The sequence below is a fragment of the Mercenaria mercenaria genome, chromosome 19 (genome assembly GCF_021730395.1).
Source record: "Mercenaria mercenaria strain notata chromosome 19, MADL_Memer_1, whole genome shotgun sequence".
NCBI lineage: Eukaryota > Metazoa > Mollusca > Bivalvia > Venerida > Veneridae > Mercenaria > Mercenaria mercenaria.
In genome coordinates this window covers 11897642-11915994 of record NC_069379.1, presented here as the reverse complement: position 1 = coordinate 11915994, position 18353 = coordinate 11897642, and the positions used below count along the sequence as shown (strand labels likewise).

At 34.3% G+C, this 18353-nt stretch overlaps 1 protein-coding gene and 2 long non-coding RNA genes across 3 annotated transcripts in view; 1 reads left to right on the top strand and 2 right to left on the bottom strand.

The window, feature by feature from the left end:
• Positions 1 to 18353, bottom strand: part of LOC123543173 (solute carrier family 22 member 6-like) — a 41228-nt gene that overhangs the window by 8060 nt on the left and 14815 nt on the right. The window lies entirely within an intron of this gene.
• Positions 2265 to 9288, bottom strand: LOC123524242 (uncharacterized). Its single transcript, XR_008368641.1, has 6 exons — positions 8859 to 9288; positions 6058 to 6150; positions 4641 to 5266; positions 4213 to 4291; positions 3510 to 3608; positions 2265 to 2646 (listed from the first exon to the last, which is right to left on the bottom strand). It is a non-coding gene; the product is annotated as an uncharacterized LOC123524242 (long non-coding RNA).
• LOC128551132 (uncharacterized) lies at positions 9020 to 17117 on the top strand. The gene is made up of 3 exons (XR_008368642.1): positions 9020 to 9157; positions 10042 to 10159; positions 16902 to 17117. It is a non-coding gene; the product is annotated as an uncharacterized LOC128551132 (long non-coding RNA).

Here is an 18353-nt window from a genome sequence, read left to right as displayed (position 1 = left end):
TAATCATTCTGTGAAGTTTCAATTAGGTACCTTTAACATTTTCATAGTATGCTCTGAAGAAGAATTATAAAGGGAGATTATTATAAATTTAGGTAAGGTAGAGTTATAGTTCTTGGACATTTCACTTCCACCCTTAAATTATTTATCATTATGTCAAGTTTCAATCAAATGCCATTAATACATTTCAAGTTATACTCCAGACAAGCATTATTTTGTGTAATAAAGGGAGATAATAAATTAGATGCCCACAGGCAACATGTCTCGCACGCCAGCTGTCAAAAGGACTAGGAGTTGCACATGACACCATGTCTAATTGAGGCAAACATGTATGCCAAATAAAAATCATTGCAAGTTACAAAATAAGTTACTTATGGTGACAACATAGGGAAGTAAATTTTTAAAAAAATTCTAAGTCCACACAAAAATCCTTAGCAGTAGAGACAGGTTGAAATACACCTCAAAACTGGATGTGTCATGCATATTGTACCTCAGAAAAGTGGTCTTGATTTTTCCCTACAACCAGTTATAAAATATAATATAAGCTATTTATAGTAACAACAAAGGGAAGTAATCCTTGTTTCTTGCACATGACACTACTGTTGTATGATGGTGAACAATTGTGCCAAGTTACATCAAAATCCCTCCATGTATGAAAAAGAAATGCTACGGACAAAGTCATTCTTGTATCTGTCCTCTGACCTCCAAGTGTGACCTTGACCTTAGATCTAGGATCCTTATTCTTCCGCATAACACTTCATCACATGGTTGTGAACAGTTGTGCCAAGTTTCATCAAAATCCCTCTATGCACGAAGACAAAATGCTCAAGGCAAAGTCATTATTGAATTTAACCTTTGACTTCCAAGAGTGACCTTGACCTTTGAGATAGGAACCTGCGGTTTGGGCATGACACTCTGTCTAACTGAGGTTAACATTCATGGCAATCCAAATATAAATGTGATTGCTCCATGCAAGTCAAAGTTATGGTCCGGACAAACCAACTTGGACGGTACCGAACAGCCATTTGGACAACTATGTCTTCGATTCCTTGAGCGGGCTTGACTAAAATATGGTTGAAATATGGTTATTCCTGACTGCACTTCTGCTCAATAACTTCTATCATTATATTATGTTTCAGTCAAATGCTGTTTGTACTCTTGACAAGCATTATTTTGTATAAGGGGTGATTGAAAAACTAGGCAAGGAAGAGTTATTGTTCTTTGACACTGCACCTACTTTCAATGGCCTCTCACTAAATTAATATTCAATCAAATTCTCTAATACTTTTCCAGTTATACACCAGACAAGCAACATATGATAAAGGGAGATTACTCGAAAATTAGGCAAGTCAGAGTTTAGTTCTTTGGCATATCAATTCCTATCAAAGAACCTGACTGTTGAAGCCCAACAGGAAGACAAAGCGAAGAAATAACTAAAAAAAATCTAAGTCAACAGAAAAAATAAGTGTACAAAATCAGATATGTCAAAATTCACCAAAAAATTGAATGTATCATTAATGTTGTACCGCAGAAAAATATACTTGGCTTTTACCCAAGGCAAATAACATAATTACAAAATAAACTATTTTTAGCAACATCAAAGGGAAGTAATTCTATGAAAATTATAGTAAGCGAACAAATATGGTATCTGCCAAATAAAAACAAAAGCACCGCAATGCAGAGCAATATATACATGAAACAAAGACATATGGCGTTTGACCCCTGTGTGACACTGAAGGGAGCCATTCGAAACATGCACTCTGCACATCATCTTAATGTGGTGAACATTTGTGCCAAGTGTCGTTGAAATCCTTCAAGGCTTCAAGAGTTACACAGCAGACACGAAAATTCTATCGGATGTACGGACATCAGCATTTTGTACAAAACATCAATAATAAGTATTGAAAGAAATAAAAACTTACTAGTAAAAAATGAAAAAAAAAAATGGTCCCAGTAGGGCTTGAACCTACACCCCCCTAAAAATTGCTGTAAAAGTAGGTTGATGGTACTAGGAATTTTCTTCAAAAAAGGAGGTTCTCTACTAGTGATCCAATACCATAACATTTAAAAATTTCTAGAGTGTTCACAAGGTTTATCTGTAATTTGATCTAGTGAACTACTTTTTAAACCTACATGATCCACTGTCGAACTTGGCCGAGATTTTATGAAGACAAACAGTCTGACCAAGCCTTATATAACTAAATGTGAACAGACGTACAGATTGACAACGAACAAAAAGGAGATCACAATGATACCTTTGAGTGCTTTGTCTTCCAGTGATATTAAAAATGTGCTGATCTGTTTATTGCGTAATACTAAGTGAATGCCTGGAAGGATACGAAACCAATAAACTGCACGGAAATGACTTTTTAACATTACAAAACACAAAACAAAAGTGTTCCAAGTATGTGTTTACTGTAAGAACACACAGAAATTGACCCAAGTGTGCTAACAAAATAGCTTTCCAAACTCTGTCCATCATAACAAAAAGTTCTTTGATACATCTGGTCATTATTAAAACATAGATAATGTACAGTAGTAAATGTCCCAGAAGTTCGAAGATGATTATCAACCATATGTGTCTTTTCCTCTCATCATCGGTGAGTATGGTGATCCATCTTGAGCTATTCCATCTCATGATTCGCCTTCCTGAAGACAAATAACAGTTACCATGTTATAATTAAAAGAAAAATTAAGTAACAACCCCTGAATGTCTCAACTTTGTGGCTACTGGTGGCAAAGGTTTATGCCTTTGCCACCAGAGCAGATCAAGATCAGCCTGCACATCTGTGCAGTCTTATCAAGATCAGCCTGCACATCTGTGCAGTCTTATCACAATCTGCACTGTTCACTTTTATGTAAGTATTTTTTCTATTAACTCCTCTACAAACTTATACATGGTACTGTCTGAAAGATGGAGCAGTACAGTTTTGAATTTTAACAGAACAGGGAGGCAGATTAAATCAGGAAGAGTTAATTATCATTATGAATAAACAATTAAACTAATGTTACAGGTCCAGTATTTTGGAAGACATTTGAGCCATGCCATGAGAAAACCAACATAGTGGGTTTTCAAACAGCATCAATCCAGACCAGCCTGCGCATCCGCAGTCTGGTCAGGATTCATGCTGTTCGCTTTTAAAGCCTATTGGAATTAGAGAAACTGTTAGCGAACAGCATGGATCCTGACCTGACTGTACGGAGGCGCAGGCTGGTCTAAATCCGTGCTGGTTGCAAACCCACTATGTTGGTTTTCTCATGGCGCCGCTCATTTATATTAATATACATGTGTGCCAAGTTATAGAGACATTCTTCTAGTAAGTTATTGATCACTGAATGTTATGGCTAACTCTGAATAATGTTTGCTTTTTGGTCAGTTTTGATGTTATTAAATGGTCGCAATTAAAGGCTCACACTTTTGGTTCACCCAATTAATCATTTAAACAGAAACAAATTAATACCTTTATTATTCTAAAAACATTGATATAAAATGCACACTGTTTTTCCTTTACCTGTTTGTCTGTTTCTCTTTGGCACTGCTGGTGTTGTTGATTTAGTTTTTTTTCTATTGACCTGTACTACAGTGCTTTGACGGTTAACACCACTTCTTCCTGAAATACACAATACAGGAACATAAACAAAACGAAGCAACAAATATATTTATATTTTTTTAAGATTCAATTGAAAAGGAAAGGAAATTATTTTTAAATTGGCACTATGCTCTAAAATGCTTGAAACAACACAACCACAGTACATTATAAATATCCTTGTAAACTTGGTGTTATTTTTCAGAACCAAATATTTTTTCAGATTTTTTTTCATGATATAGATCTGTGTTATTGCCTATTCTATGGCAGTAGCCATTTTCTCATCATGAAAGTCAGCTTTAATTCTTTATCTGCACTAAATTAAGGCTAAAACAGTTTGGCTGAAGAAACACTCACATTTTAACACCTCCTACAAACATGACAAACTAATTTTTAGGTTGTTGCCAGTCCATCATTGTTAAAAGATTCTTTTGAGTTACTCCAAACCCAAGTGTACTAGTATATTATTTCTAGTACTTATAATATACAATGATTCTTTGCATGAAAAAGTAGGCAGTTGCTTACAGACTATGGGGTGCCATGGAAGGATAGTTAGGTGAACTGTTCGATATAACTACGGTATATAACTGAATTATTTTTGAAAATAAATGTAAAGCCGAACAAATACCTCTGTGGATACGCTCTGTTTTTTTCGACTTCTGCTTCCCTCGGCTAGTTTTTAAATTTCGTCTTTTTTCACAGGATAACTGTAAATGTGTTCAGAGAAATTAAAATTAATGTTTGGAAAATATCATTTATCATGTTAATAAAATGTTCTGATATGATGTCTTAATCTTAAATTTTAACAGTACTGTAGCTATTTCATACATGACTGGACCTTTGATCTTCAAATGTGACCTTGACCTTCCATGTATATGTCCAAACCATTCAATATGCTCTAAACAAGGTGAAATTATTTGGTAAAATTGGCTCTTACATTGGTCAGTCAGATGCATAAAAATATATATTATATTTCACTCGTAACTCACCAATTAACACATTACAAATACCGGTACATAATAAATTATAAATAATACATAGTATTTATATAATTACCACAGGTCTACTTTTAGTGTTTCCTTTTCCAACATCTTTCTAAGTATTGGATCCAGGTTGTCTTTAATGTTTCTTTGTTGTTTTTTTTGCTGTTTTGGTAGTTGGATAATCCATATAATGTCCTCTTTTGTTCTCATTGGCATCACTGTATTTATTTTCTCCAAAAAAGCTTTCCACCAAAGATGATTTTCACTGCTTTCAAACATGTAACTAATTGCACTGATTTGTTTTTTAATTGTCTCAATTTTTTCTAGAATGTTTTTATAGTTTGGTTTTAACTGTTTTATTTTTGAAGTTGGTAGATTTCTGAGAAAAGTACCTCAGCCATCTAACACAGTCCATAACTGATGCTGTTGCCCTTTATAAACAACCTTTATTTTTCCAGATGTTTTCGTAATTTTAAAATGTAACGGTTCACTGACGCCTTTTACTTTTGTTAGAGAAGATTCTAGCCATGACTTAACATCCCATAGTTTCAGTGTACTTAAATCTTCAATGTTTCTTACTAGATTCAGTAATTGGGGAACTGTTTCTGCATCTGTCGTTCTAAGTTTTTCTGAGATCTTACTGAATGAGGCATCAATGTCTTCGTGCGTATGTCCTACATATAGAAACGACATGTGGACCTGAAAAAGAATTTCAGTTTCTACTTTAAAAAGCTATTTATTTCTATATTTGATGTTATTTTTGGAACGAATGCTATTTAGACCGGTTGTTACCAATATCCTTATAGAATACCCACCTACTTAATGTACTATGTACGTAAAGTATGTACTCCGGAGGAGATTTAGCTTGTCACTGGACTTGTCTGAGATAACATGCCCATAAATATTTTATTAAGTTTGGTGACAACTGGATGAAAAGTGTTTGAAAGACCTGACAAGAAATGAATGGTGGGAAGTGATGGATGGATAAATGAAAAATAAGACGCCTTCATTCCAGATCATAAAAATAATGAATGAAGACTTCAGATCACAAGCATTTCTATATAATCATTTAGAGGAAAAGAAAACATAGGGCCATAATCCAGAGTTTCCAGTCAGGAGACCCCAGTACAGAGACTCCTGTCAGAAGACCACAGTCTGAAGACTCCCGTTTGAGACCCCAGTCTGAAGGCACCTGTCAGAAGACCCCAGTATGAAGGCTCCAGTCTGGAGACCCCAATCCAGAGACCCAAGCTCCAATGACTTTGCTCCATGGACTCCATCCCCAATGACTTCTGTCTGGATACTCCAGTCTGCCTACTCAATCTTGACCTGCACTAATGAATACATACCTGTGTATCAAAAAATAAATTCAATCTAATTATCTATCCATTTTATAAGAATGGGTGGCCAAGTTTCTAATTGATAACTGACCAGCAATTGCTATTACCTTACTACAGTGGGCATTTAAAAATTTAAAGTACATTTCATACCATATCTGAATCAGTGAAAGAACTTTCAACAGGGTCTGTTGTAACAACTTCTGCAGAAAGAAAACAGCTCAACAGAGTATCACCATTTGGATGCTGAAATAAGTAAATAGAAGTATTAGCCTAATATGTGTTGGGTGGAGAGGGGGCATCTGTCTCCAAATAAGACAAGACTTTTAGTACTTGTTGCACTTCCAGAAGTTTGCCAAAATAATTAAATCCTAAAATTGGAGTCATCTATATTATAAATGCTCAATAAGGCGTAAAGAAAAATTGTTTGTTTCTGGTATCCCGGCCTACCCTAAATTTTTGGCCCGACCCTAAATGTTTTTATGGCCTAGGATAATATTTTTTTTCAACTTTTTAACAAAAAGATGCAAATCTATACTTTTTATGCTTTAAACATGCCCAGTGTTGTTAGAAATCAACTTACTGTCATGCTCTAAAGGCATAATCCCCTTATTTGTAATCATTTTTTGACAAAAAAAAAATAATTTCCAAAAAGTCTCCCTTAAAAAAAATCAAAAAAAAAAAAAAAAAAAATTCCGACCTACCCACCCTAATTTTTTTTAGTATATTACCGGAAACAAAGATTTTTTTTAGGCCTAATGATATGTTTAGGTATTCAACATCTTTGAGAACATTTCAAACATTAAATTTAGAATTATGTTATTCTGAAATGGGGAGGGAATTTGTCAGAAATTGTTTAAGGTATTCAGTTAAATTAAATTAAATTAATTCAAAATTTGTACAATGATATTTGTTAGGGCAATTACAACGGCAAGAGTTTCCCAAATAGTACAGTGTATTCTTTCAGTTGTTACATATAAATTCACAGCATAACCCTTACCCTGCTGTATTTCTATAATGGACTGGTCCATCTTTCAATTTGGACCATACCATTTATTATTCAAAGGGGTTTGCACTGAAAATTTACTGACTGAATAGCAAACAGTGCAGACCATGATCAGACTGCACGGATGTGCAGGCTGATCTTGGTCTGCACTGGTCACAAAGGCAGAATCATCTGCCGCCAGCAGGCTAAGGGTTAAATTAAGTTACTGAAATCTAAAAAAATTAAAACACAGTTTTTTCCCCCAGTTTTTATCAATAAATGACAATTTTCAGCTGTATGTGATTTTTCTCTGCAAATCATGAGAAAATATACAAAATCTCTTAATTTTCCATCCCATGAAAGTATAACACTATATTTCAATAGAAAACATGGAAAACTAGAAATGTGTCCATGGGACACAGAGCCCCCACTACATGACATTAGTCAGGGCCAGAACTCCTACAATACTGAATGAATCCGGATGCGAAACCCCAGTGCACAACTACACATGCTGACCAACATTCCTGTAAACTTTGGTGATTCTAGGTCAAATTATAACTTTTGGGGCTATGCGCGACACAACATTAAAATGACCAATTTTTTACTTTAAGTCAGGGGCCATAACTCCTACATGACTGGATGAATCTGGACGCGAAACCCCAGGTGCACAACTACACATGCTGACCAACATGCCTGTAAAGTTTTGTGACTCTAGGTCATATACTTTTGGAGCTAGGCACGACACAACATTAAAATGACCAATTTTTACAAAGTCAGGGGCCATAACTTCTACATGACTGCATGAATCCGGACGCGAAACCCCAGGTGCACAACTACACATGCTGACCAACATTCCTGTAAACTTTGGTGATTCTAGGTCAAATACTTTTGGAGCTATGCGCGACACAACATTAAAATAACCAATTTTTACTAAGTCAGGGGCCATAACTCCTACATGTCTGGATGAATCCGGACACGAAACCCCAGGTGCACAACTACACATGCTGACCAACATGCCTGTAAAGTTTTGTGACTCTAGGTCATATACATTTGGAGCTAGGCACGACACAACATTAAAATGACCAATTTTTACAAAGTCAGGGGCCATAACTTCTACATGACTGAATGAATCCGGACGCGAAACCCCAGGTGCACAACTACACATGCTGACCAACATTCCTGTAAAGTTTTGTGACTCTACGTCAAATACTTTCAGAGCTACGCGCGACACAACATTTTCGGAAGGACGGACGGACGGACGGACAAGAGCAAATCTATATGCTCCCCCACCCCCCAAAGTGGGGGCATAAAAATGATACTTATCATGCAAACCATTATTCTGCAGACAAACCGGATTTTAAGTATGAATTAAATAGTAGCTTTCAAGTTGCTAAAATGCCCTCAGGTCAAAGATATTTTCTGAGAAAGTTACTTATAATACCAATTCCTGTGAGGGGTATATACTTATTAAAACTGACATGTTGCAAATTAGACGTAAAAGTTAGTTTACTTCTGATAATTTAATTCTTTTTTAGCAAGAGATGACTTTAAACAGCTTGTTTTGTGAAAATCTGAAATCTTATGTATACAAGTACAGCCTCCATAATCCAAAAATATAATGAACCAGGACATGTAGTAATTATATGATTACATGAAATAACAGAAACAAATTTCTACCTGAAAATTATTAGAAAAAAGACAAGTATTGCATAAGAGCAAAAACACTCTGGTACTCCTTTTTTCTACTAGGTAATCAAGTATTTGAAGTAGGCTGCCAACATGTATCATATGCATTTAAGAATCTATAATTCATATATATTTTGAATAATTGAATGTAGTTCTGTAATGAAACAGTTATACTCTCATACTCTAGTATGATGAAAAATGAATATTTTTGAATAAAATTACAATTATTGATTGTAGATCTATAGAACTTTAAAAGTAGCCGTAAATATATTAATTTACTTACCTCTTCCTGTGGAAAATAAGCAAGACAGAAGGTCGAACAAATCAGCAAAACAAGCACACGTCTGATCTCCATGATGATTTCTAAGTTAAATGATAATAATTCATTAGCGGCGCCTAATTGCCAATAATTGGTCCTTCGATATACTATTCGTCACCCGTGTCGGTGGACAATATCAAGGTCACCTTTGATGTTTCAGCGATACTTCCTGTCATCAAGCGCGTGCCGATAAGCAGCGCGTGCCACCCGCTGTGACGTGCAAATTCAGCATCATGGACGGTTTCATTCCATTTTAAAAATAGGTAAATCAAGTTTAAATACTTATTTTATTTACTAACGTTTTTATACAAAAAAGTTTATGATATTTATTATGAAATTATTAAAATGATGTAAAACTAATTATGCAGTTACCATTAACATTGATTATAGATCTATTAAAATAAAAATTAAATCAAACAAATATTAACAGATTTGCAGTAATTTAAAATGGACTCGCCTTAAGTGTAAATAAGGCAGCCATTGAACATTCGAGATCCATCTGTTTCAGCAGTGCGAATTGTCTATATCTAAGATATTTCAAACTTACGTTATAAATTATTTTCAACAACATTAAATAATATGAAATAAGGCAAAGCCTCAAAGCGAGCTCAAAGAAATCGGATTAAGCTAAAAAATATATGCATCATTGTCACAAAGAAACTATTCACTACTCACAAGAATTCAGGAGAACCTATTCACTTGAAAAAGTCTACATTTAGTGTCACCATACCTATAACAGTGAATGTCATACGTTGCAAAATTAATGGGGAGCCGGTGTCACGGTGACGTCATTATCGCGTTCCCTTTTCTTTTTGCTTATTAATGACATTTTTTCCATTTTCTGGCCGATGCTTGATCTTTTAAATGAAAATAATATTTTTTTCAAACAACTTGAAATCATTCTTTCATTATTGTTGAGTGATGAATATTTTTTAGCAATTGAATGAAGTTCTGTATTCACTCCGGAAAGAAGTACTTCCTGTGAGCACCTATCCGCTAGGGTGCGCTTTTTAAAAACTTCCGACGAAACTTTTCAAATCCATCACCAAGTGTGCAAGTATACTTGCGTTACCGTAAAGCTCGATTCTCGAGCAGGCCCTTCGGGCCTGCTCTTCGAGCTCGCTATTAATTATTTAATATCGAGAAGGATGGCTTGGTGCTTCAGTGAAGAAGATTCTTTCCTGCGAGTGTTTGATCTTGGGTCCAGGGAGAAATCCATGATAGTAACTGGTTTAAAGAAGGGACCGGCCAAACATTTGCTTACGGTAAGACATGTTTTCACTTTTTCAGATCTTTAAATGTTAGAATTTATATATTTATATCGATCTCGGGTACTGCAGATTGTTAAAAGTGTAGATCTATTTATCTTGCAGGTAGATCTAGGCCTTCTGCCTTTTTTAAACAAAGTTCAAACTGTCAAAAACATAATATAGATCTTTGGATATATATTAGGGGATTCTGTTTTTTAACTTTCACAAATTGATTTTATTTTATAAGTTTGAAAGTACATAGATCCTCGGGTAAGAAATGAGGTATAGATCTTAAAAATATTCCCATTAGTTTTTGAGATACATGCTTCTGAAAACTGGAGATGTGATGCAATTTGGTGAAAATATCATCAAGTAAAAATGGCAACAAAATGGTTAAAATCGCAAGGGTTCAAATTTAAACAAGCATTCAAGCTAATGCTAGTGGATTTTCAGGTTGTTTTTTTTTTTAGCCATTTATATAGCTGTTATTCGGCATATTCCCAATGCCAAAAAGTATGTATTTTTCCAAAAATTAATGCAAAAATTTCCAATCTAGATCTAGTTTCTGAAAAAAAAATTCATCAAAATTGCATAAAAAATGACCAAGTTATGGAAGTATGTTAAAGACTGGGACTAAATATTTCTCAATTTGGAACATTTACATGTCAATATTCCCAATTCTGGGGGTATAGGCTATGTTCCCAAATTAGCTAGAAAAAACCCTGATTTTTTAAAATAGCTAGTGGGTTTGGAATGTACTAGCTAATCTCAGCTATCATTAATATTATATAACAAGCAAATGTCTTCAGAGTTTAATTGTTTTGAAGGTACACATTTTTCTTCATGAAAGGAATGTAATATCATTATTTTATGTGTATGATATTTTATGTTAAATAGTATGCAGTGAAATGCAAGTAAACTGAAGTCAGCTGCCTGGGTACCCTCATATATACTTACAGGACTTATTTGAAATTTCATTATTGTTATTAGTTGGACTGAGACAATCCGGGTCACAGATAACTATGGACTGATTTTATGTCAAATTACCTCCCTTTATTTCAAATTAAAATGGGTATATCTCCATAACTAATGAAGATACTGATCTGAAATTTCATTTATGTCAACAGATTTATTTGGCAGATCCTTTTGTCCATTACAATATTTATTTTTTTAATTACTTCCCTTTTACGTTACTATATATATAGCTTATTTTAGTAACTTTTTATTATTGGCCGTAGGGAAAACACGAGACTAGTTTTCTGTGGTTGGTATGGATGGTACCTCCAATTTTTTTTTCTTTTTGGTTAAATTTTTTCCCTTTGTTGTTCCTGTCCTTAGATATTTTTTCTGAGGACTTTCTTGTCCTCAAGTGCAATGATAACAGGTGAGCGATATAGGGCCATCATGGCCCTCTTGTTTTTAGTTTCCTTTTGGAGCACACTACTTGTACAGTTTGTGCTGCGTTTTTTTTTTCAAACCACTGAAGTGTTCATCATAATTAGGCACAGGGCATGCTTTAAAATTTTGTCAGTCAGACGGCCAACAGGAAAATAGCTGTCTTGCTTTCATTTAGTCTGTTCACAAACAGCAGTGTACACCCAAACAGTATACACCCTAACAAAACCATAGGCACTTCTTATTTACATAGAGGATATTGCTTATGTGTCTTTTCATATTGAATTTATCAAACAAGTTGAATATAATAATAAAATGCGAGGCTCTGCCGAAAATAGCTGTCTTGCTTTCATTTAGTCTTTTCACAAACAGCAGTGTACACCCAAACAGTATACACCCTAACAAAACCATAGGCACTTCTTATTTACATAGAGGATATTGCATATGTGTCTTTTCATATTGAATTTATCAAACAAGTTGAATATAATAATAAAATGCGAGGCTATGCCGAGCATTTTATCAATTTTATTCATCAGGTTTAATAAATTCAATGTGAAAAGTCACAAATGTAATATTCTTTTTAGCTCACCTGTCACGTAATGATCTCGGTTTTTCCCTAAGGCAAATAATAATAAAGTTACTTAATAATATAAGGTAGGGTTTTATGATTTACTTAATACACGGCTACTAAACGCTAGCGCCACCACCAAATTGTGGTGATAAGGAAATGAGCTATCGACATTTCCGTGGTGCAGCTATTGCCCGTTTCTATTTGTAAACACGTGAGTAAAATTTATATTTTATCTTATGTTTTTATTGATAAAACTTTTTTCGAAAATCGGAGAATGTAGTTCCGTGTAACAACACTTTTACTACAGGTTGGCTGTTATTTCATTAAAATATTATGCAAATTGTGGTGTCAGGAGCTTTTCTCCCGAATCTGACTGTGGCACATTTTCATATCGGCCAGTATTCGAACACCATTCCGATGAATATACACACTATAAGAACATACCTGCGCATGCAAATGGTGCAGAAATGATAAATAATTATATACGCACACACCATGAATAATAGAATCTTGGGTTAGAAGAAATATACCAGGATTTTTAAAAGTGGTGGCGCTATAACTCTAGTGATGGCGCTATACAGTAGTGGTGGCGCGTCCGGAACAAAACAAATACAATATTTTTTCTAACTGATAATTTTCCAGCAATTAATTATGTTATTAAAGAAAGAAAAACACGATCATAGTTTATTTACCTTTATGAAACATAAAACAAAAAAGAACAAAATACTCACAGACCCTTGGGACTCGTGTAGTCAAAGTAAATATTTTCCTTTGTTTAAAATGTTAATGTAGAATTATTTCAAACCTTTAAATATTATACTTAAATACAAACGTAAGTGTACTTTAATTTCGGGTCAAGAAAAATAGTAGCAATACCTTTATTTCAAACGAAGATTTGTGTCCAGGCAATAATTTGAAGATAGTGTAGAATTTATTTTTATATTAATATTCTGAAAGTTACTTCCCTTTGTTTTTAATACGTCGTTTGCATGTCCTTGTAAACAAAAGACCTTACTTTCACAATTCTTTCTGAAAAGTGAATACAGTACATTTTCAATTCCAATCGATTAAATATGATTAATCAATAGAGCTTAGTTGTACAATCTGAATCCATATATATGTAGATTATTTTATGTATGTATTTTGTTGAGTAACGTAATTTTAGTATAGTGTGGGATAGGTTGATATCATCGATTATTGTAGAAATTTCCGCAGCTTGCAGACAGACATTTTCATATATTAAAATTGAATATATTGGCCACTAATCATATACAAAAGCGCCACCACTACAGTATAGCACCACCACTTGAGTGATAACGCCACCACTTTCGAAAATAGTCGTGTTTTAACATTTTTACTGTGTTTTTCGTAATTCTTTGATGTATGGGAATACGTGTAATTCATTTCTACACCATTTGCATGCGCAGGTATGTTCTTATAGTGTGTCTATTCATCGGAATGGTGTTCGACTACTGGCCGATATGAAAATATGCCACTGTCAGATTCGGGAGAAAAGCTCCTGGCACCACAATTTGCATAATATTTTAATGAAATAACAGCCAACCTGTAGTAAAAGTGTTGTTACACGGAACTACATTCTCCGATTTTCGAAAAAAATTTTATCAATAAAAATATAAGATAAAATATAAATTTTACTCACATGTTTACAAATAGAAACGGGCGATAGCTGCACCACGGAAATGTTGATAGCTCTTTTCCTTATCACCACAATTTGGTGGTGGCGCTAGCGTTTAGTAGCCGTGTAATAATTTGTAAAAAGGGTGTTTGTTTTATGTATATTCCCCTGTATCCTTTGGATTGGTGGCATATTTTATGTCAGTCTGTCCATCCTTATGTACGTACATACGTACACAAAAACTGGTACTTCAGTGTGAGCAATGTAAGGTCAAACATCATATTTTGGACATAATTGCTTTAAATATAAGGATTTTTTTAAGCTCACAAACATTACTCATTGACACAGTACCTTCACATTGATAATAGATATATGACCTTTACCTCAAGGTGACCTCCAAGGTCAAAAACTTTCCTCTTTAGCTCATCTGAGCACTTTTTTATAAGGGTTAGCTATTGTGATCGGTCAATGTCTGTTATAAGTGGATGCATTTGTCAGTACATCCGTGTGTGATTTGTCAACCATCTCTGGACATTTCCTCCTAAACCACGGATTGATTTTGATAAAACTTCACAGGAATAATCCTTCGGGAGTCCTCTTTCAAAGGTGTTTGAATGGTTCAGGTCCATTGCACAACTAGGTCACGGAAGCTAAAAATAGATGTTTTAGCTGAGAAATTCAAAAATCTTTTGGCTGAAACCACAAGCACTAGGCTTCTGATATTGGTGTATAGAATTGCCTATTGGTCCTGTACCAAGATTTTTCAAATTATACTCCTGGGGTGAAAGTTTAACAAAGACTTACAATAAAAAATCTTTTTTCCGTCTGAAACCACAAAGAATAGGCCTTTGATATTTGGTATGTTGCATTGCCTAGTGGTCCTCTATTAAGATAGTTGAAATTATGTCAAAGGTCAAGGTCGCTGTGACCTTTAGCACTAGAGAGCTAATAACTCCACAGTGCTTAGGAATATGTCATGTTTGAATTTCTTTTAATATTCACTGTGCTTAAAACTGTTTTTAAATTTCTTTTAATTGTTTAATATCAATTTTCTGATTCACATGTCAGATTTGTAGTTGAATTGAGAGTTAATTAGTCCCTTTGACTTTATTCCAATTCTCAATACATATATGTCCGTGTTCCTGAGTAAACCTTCTATATTTAAAAAAAAATCATGAGAAAATTGTTATCGCAAGAATCAGTTTTTCCTATTTCATTGAAATGATCAAAGATTTTTTCCATACACTGTAAGGCAAACTATATATCAAAATTTTCAAAAATACATCATCTAAAAATGCATCATTTTTAGGACTGAATAAATCAATTTACATGTTTAAACCTTGAAATGAAAAGTTGGGTCTCAACATATCTATTTAACTTTTTTTTTATACATGTGTTTATATATGTATATTTTTTGTGTTATATTTACTTCCAGAATGGAGGTTTTTAGTGTTTAGAATGCTAATTAATATTTCAGTCAAATGCTGATGCAAGAGCTAAACTAAGGACTATGGCTGTCGTGGCTGACCTCGATGAGGTAATGTGGGCATGAATAGAGGCACTTGCCAGCCAGTGGACAGACGTGAAGCCGATGAAGCAGACTGCCTTCACACACTTCGTTACCTTGGATGACAACAATAAGGGAGGTTGCTGACAGTATGGAGGAATTAGGAGTCAAAAGTTATCAGAAAGAGCTGTAAGTTATGGTTTGTTCTTTAGAAATGTTTTGAATGATTGTTTGGTTTAGGAACTCTTTTAAACTAAACGAAGCTCAAAGTAGTTTTGACGGAAGATTATGACACTTTAAATCCAGCATGATTTAGATTGGGAATTTATCAGTTAACCTTATAACATGGGTTATTGCTGGTTGAAATCCACCATGACATTGTATCAGTTATTAATTCCCTATCCCGATGGTGTCTGGTCCAAGGTTATCATATGGAGGATGCTAATGGAAAAAGGGGCCTTATAGGTTTCATTCCAGCCCTACCTGAGACACAACAACCCATGATGTGTCTCTGTTTTAAAATTCAACTTCATGTAGTCACCTACATCTGACAGGGACTGTCCTACCAAGGACATCAGTAGCATTACAAAGAAAGAGTGTAAACGAACCAAAAGTAGTGCAAATTATTTTTTTATATTGTAGACATTCTATCATACATTAGATCTGATAACATAGTTTTGTGAAATTGTAAAAAGAGATAGTTGTTTCATTTTCAGGTTTATTTCTTTCATAGACCATTTGGTAAACTATATGAACCAGATGAAAGTCAAATAATTTGGGTATATGTACATAAATTATTATTGCAGGAACAGACTCACGGCAAGAAAGATGAAAGCTGCAGTAACACCAAACACACAAATGAGAAAACGGGCAATACTGACAATGAGAATGATGATGTAAATACATAGCTTTTATTGTTGATGATAATTTTTCACAGTCTATCAGTGTATGAGAAACTGAATTATGTAAACAGGAAAAGCGGGTCATGAACATTCTCTGTACATGTTTATCATATAACGAGACCCTACAAAGACTGCATTTAGTGTTTACTAAGTCTGTCATAATCAAACATTCCTTAGTTACTTTCATTATTATTACTTTTCCTATGACATTGGAGCCAGTTTTTATTTTCTTACAATGTGTTCGAACATGCTTTCATGTACCAGTACTGGTTATTCCCAGGAAGCAGAATTTTAAAGATTTACTGATAAAAACATAGAATTAAGCTAAAGTAGTATTTATAAATGAACATGCTTTCACAAATGTAATACACCTCGATAGCCTAGTGGTAGAGCGTCCGCTTTGAGTGTGGGAGGTCGTGGGTTCGATCCCCTGCCGTGTCATACCAAAGACGTGAAAAATGGTACCAGTAACTCCCATGCTTGGCGCTCAGCATTAAAATGGAAACTGGCCACTTCTCATACCCTCGTGGCGATAGATTCCATCATAAATTAACAAATTATGTCAGATTTACATTTCTTCACATTTGTAAATTTTCCACAATTTTCATCTTGTTCGTAAATTCTTCAAAAAAAACCATTAAATCCTTAAGGCTTTTCAGCATCAGCATTAAAAGATCTATATATACTTCTACATTCTGTAAGATTGTTACTGCTGGTTTTGATAAATTAATTTCTTTTATTTCTAGTGCAATACAGCTACAAATGGTTCAGATGAACGTACCCACAGCTTAACTCAAGAGGAGTTTGACAGATTGAAGGTTTGGTTCTACGTTTTTGATGGAATTTGAATAATTAGAATTTGCCAGCTTAAAGCTACTTGGCTACAGATTCCATTGCAAAAATCTTTGTATCATCAAATTAAGTAATCCACAAAAAGAATGGTTTACTTTTTGCAGCTTGTAATTTCAAACAACTGTCAAATTTGTTTTGCAATTTGATGATTATCTCTTATATTAAATGATAACAATTGGGACAAATTAAAAATAGTTCATAGCACTGACATCTGTAGCAGCTTTAAATGATTTATGTTATTTTAGGGGCAGCATTACCAGAGTGCTTTGCATTGCTATACAGTATGACTCAAACATACATGGTGCACTCTGACAATATTATATATACATGTATATAATCACGAGAATGAAAGCTATAAGATCCAGTCTAGTTTTGTAAAAATGTAAGGGTACACTACAAAACCTTTATGTAAAAGAAGCACACAAATGTCATACATATAGGTATATAGTCACCCTTGTGAACCAAGGGGTGACAAATGGTCATCCCAGAGTGTCTAAGAGTCTGTGGGGAAGGGAATTCAGTTGTCTGTAAAGCTGTCCCTGATGGAGGGTCATAAGATTCTTTGTGTCAATATAGGTATCTTGGAGTATGGCCTTTGTTCACAGGTGACCTGGCTACCATAGGTAGCCATTAACACAAGTTTGGAATGTTACTCATTATCATAGACATAATGTAACTATTTGTTTCTATGTAGGAAGAGAAACAAGAATAAAGATATCATGGTGAGAAAGTTGCAAGAAGAAAATCAGCAATTAAAGGTAATAAATGTGTAGATATTGTAGTTTATAGTCTTACATGCTGGTCTAATAAATCTGGCTAGTCTAAATTGTTATCATTAGGCCATGAGAGGAAATGAAGTTTTAAAGAACCATTAGTCTACTTTACTAAGTTTTGAAGTATCCCCCTGTATTTAATAATGCTTGTCCGGAACATGACTTGAAGTGTAAAAGGCTTTGATTGAAAAATCACAGTATGAAAGAAGCCACCGATAGAAAATGCAATATCAAAGAAGTACAACTCTACATGGCCTACTTTTTATTAGTTCGAGTATACGAAGAGCTATCCTACTCGCCCCGGGGTCAGCGTCTTTCCGCATCCCAACCTTGGTAAAGTTTTGGTGCACTTCCTCTTTTTTCAACTTATCTCTGTAATTACTGATGGATTTGATTCAAACTTAAAATACTATTCCTTATCATTATCCACATCATCTGATGTAAGGGCAATAACTCTGGCACCAATATTTTATGAATTATCCCCCCTTTGCACTTAGATTTTAAGTTAAAGTTTTGATGCACTTTCACTCTATCTCTGTTATTACTGAATGGATTTGATTCAAACTTAAAATA